This window comes from Vipera berus (genome assembly GCF_964194415.1).
Source record: "Vipera berus genome assembly, chromosome: 1".
NCBI classification, from domain to species: Eukaryota; Metazoa; Chordata; class Lepidosauria; order Squamata; family Viperidae; genus Vipera; species Vipera berus.
The window spans coordinates 108,162,016-108,165,771 of record NC_138202.1 but is presented as its reverse complement, the minus strand read 5'-3'; positions in this window follow the sequence as shown (position 1 = coordinate 108,165,771).

The window sequence follows — 3,756 nt, the reverse complement described above, 5'->3', positions numbered from 1 at the left end:
TTTGAACAGGAACAATTGTGGAAAGATAAAGGTTTTAATAGGATGTGTTGAATAAGGTACAATTGACTAGGTTCACCGAACACACAAAGCCATAAACCAAGGTTTAGAATTCACACTTCTAGAGGAACATCTTAGTAAATAATACTGGGGTGTGAATCTGGGATAATATTTTGCAAAACATTGTGAAGATCTACAAAGAAAGCCAGTATTACAAATGCAACACAGCACCTTTGAGATGTGTTGGATTATTACTCCCATCACTCCCATCTAGCAAAATCAATCATCTCTTGCCCACAAAGCTCTTTGCAGACAAAGCATATTCTCTACCATGGAACTACACTCCATCATATATAAAATTTGTAGTACAATAATCCTTTCTAACTTGATTTGTGTCAATGGACTAATATGTATGTAAAGCATAGCCAAGAACCATTCTGATTTGTAATTAATAAGAGTATATCCGGAAGGCACTCAGTTGGGGAAGGCTGGTGTAAGGTAGTTTTGTAGTATACACTGCAGCAAGTTTTGGAAGATCTAGATTGAAGTCTTCATGAAGTCATAATATCCTCTGGGTGGCTTTAAAATAGGCAATATTTTCTGCTCACTCTACTCCACTGAGTGTTTTGAGGGTAAAAAAAATAAAAAGAAATTCATATGATGCCATATGTTTTTGGAGTAAGTTACAAAAAAATGATTGATTATGGACATTTGAAATTAGCTTTCATTGTTTGGAATCCACTGGACTAGGTGAAAATGGGGTTTGATTGTAGTTCATCCTGATATTGAAGGCCCGCCATTGACTTAGCATGTTGTATGAACTAGCTCTTGGTTGTTGTGGCTGTTGTTTTGGTGCTTTTGAGTCATTCTTGTCTCCCGGCAACTACATGGACAAGTCCATGCAGTTTTCTTGGAAACATTTTTGGAAAGTAGTTTGACACTGCCTTCTTCCTAGGACTTAAAGACAGCAACTGGCCCATAGTCATGCAGCTGGCTTTGTGCCTAAGGCATTGTCTTAGCACTTTGTATGAATCACCTCATTATATTCTACCATAAAACAGTTTGAGCAGAATGTATTATGCAAACTCAGCAATGGGTTCCATCAATCTTGTTTCAGCATGTCTCATGAACTTAACCACAGAATAGTTCACTGGTGCAAGGAACCTAATACTGTCTCTGCCTGATTTTCATGCAGATGTGATTAAGCATGTTCCTACTTTCGAGCTATGATCCCTCTCCTTACATGATAAAATTAAGCAAGCTGCTCAAGATTTTTGCTGAACCGATCGAAAAAGAAAACAAAAGAAAACCCAAACTTTTCCCTCTTCCCCGATATGTTCCATCACTTTTTGCTTGGTCACTCATCAGTCTTATGTGCTGATGAAGCTTTGTTTGATGCACATGACTATTCCTTCTGCCTTTGCACTTAAGCGATCTTGCTTGCTTAGGGTGACTGGGCACCTGAGCTTTGCGAGTGCTTCCCTTTACCCATCATGCTGCTGAAGAACCTCTTAGTTTGGCCTGCAAGATCTTAGCTTCTGCCCAGCATGTCTGCCTTGTTTAATTTCCATTTACACAGACGTTTGAGTCACCATTAGCACTGTCAGGAAATCCTAGGGAACACAATTTCCTTAATTAAAGAAGTTGATTTCATGCTGCTATGGAATGCACCTAACTTCAGTTCTTCAAGATCCAGACTACGGCTGCTGAATGTTGATGGGAGAAAAAAAAATGAAATAGATTCATGATTACAATCTCTCTCTGTGTTACATTTATAATAACTAAGAGGCCTTCATTATAACACAAGAAAGTGATGATGATTCTAAATTATGTTTTAAGATATAGTCAAGGCTATGCTGATTTCTGTGACACCTGAGCTTTACCTGAAATGATAATTGTGGAATGGGTATATAGTATACAGCACGGGTGTCAAACTCGCCACATCACGTGAAGTGTTGCAACGTATTGCGACTCTTTTTGCATTGCTGGCAATAGGGTGGGTGCAGCTTCGTTATGATGAAACCAGCCCGCGGGCCGGCAGTTTGACATCCCTGGTATACAGCAAACAGTATACCATTTATTTATTTTTTAAATGCTAAGATGAGTTAAAACACTATTCTCTGTATATGTGAAATTCACTAACATACAGAAAGACTTTTAGCTGACATTCTTATCTAGCAATTTTCACTTAAGGGAATAGATGTTATGCTTCTTAACTTACTTTTTTTTCTAATATACTATGCAATCCAGGAAGAGCTGTACTTATTTTTACTCCAAATCTGAGAGCTGTGTCCAATTGCTGGCTATGTCCAGTGTCACATGGGTACTTACTTTGGCAAACACAATTATTTTATAGGTTGCAGTCTACAAATTAAATATGAGATTATTACAACTTTCTAGTGACTGGAACATACATCTCGCTAAACTGTACAATGGTAGTAGTGGCAGGAGCTTTACATAGTTGCTTTGAATGGTGAACCATAAAATTGCAGGTGGGAGCTTTTAAATGCTGCATTTGTAGTTTCTAGAGTATATTCTTCATTTGAGACTTTGGAAAAAGTTCAGAGAATAGCAACTAAAATGATCAAAGGCCTGGAGACTAAAACATATGAAGAACAGCTGCAGGACTTGGATTTGGCTAGTTTAAAGCAAAGAAGAAATAGGGGTGACATGATAGCACTATTCCAGTATTTGAGGGGTTGCCACAAAGAAGAAGGGGTCAAACTATTCTCCAAAGCACCAGAGGGTGAGACAAGAAACAATGGTTGGAAACTGATCAAAAAGAGAAGCAACCTGGAATTAAGGAGAAATTTCCTGACAGTGAAGACAGGAACACCTTGCTTTCAGAAATTGTGGGCTCTCCATCAGTGGAGATTTTTAAGAAGAGACTGGACGGTCACTTGTCTGAAATGGTATAGGTTCTCCTGCTTGAGCAGGGGAGTAGACTAGAAGACCTCCAGCTCCATTCCTATTCCTATTCCTATTCCTAATTCTATTCCATTCCATTCCATTCCATTCCATTCCATTCCATTCTATTCTGAATATTCATAGGATATTCCTGGATAGAATAGAATGTAAAGAGCTTCCTATGCCAGTTAAGGTTGTGTCCTTCATCTATAGCATATTACTGTACCACTGATTTTCCTGGATCTCATTTTGGCTTTCTTCTTAATCCTGGCTCTTGGTTTGTCCTTTCAGCTGGTTAAATGTTAATTCCAGAAGAAGCTTGTGATTACAGCATTTAAAATGCACATATATCCGCGGTGGCTCAGTGGGTTAGGACGCCGAGCTTGTCAATCAGAAGGTCGGCAGTTTGGTGGGTCGAATCCCGAGTGCCGCGTAACAAAGTGAGCGCCTGTTACTCATCCCAGCTTCTGCCAACCTAGCAGTTCAAAAGCACGTAAAAATGCAAGTAGAAAAATAGGGACCACTATGGTGGGAAGGTAACAGCGCTCCGTGCGCCTTTGGTGTCTAGTCATGCCAGCCACATGACCACGGAGACATCCTCGGACAAGCGCTGGCTCTTCGGCTTTGAAACGGAGATGAGCACCGGCCCCTAGAGTTGGAAACGACTAGCACGCATGTGTGGGGGAACCTTTACCTTTATATCCTTTTGAACATACTGCCCCTGATTTCACCCCCACAGACAAGCAAAATAATATTTGAAATGTTATTTAATTATATTTCCAATAGTAGAAACCGAACATAATAATTGTGCTAAAGAGCTGTATGATGTCTTCTGGTGGACAATTTGGGATA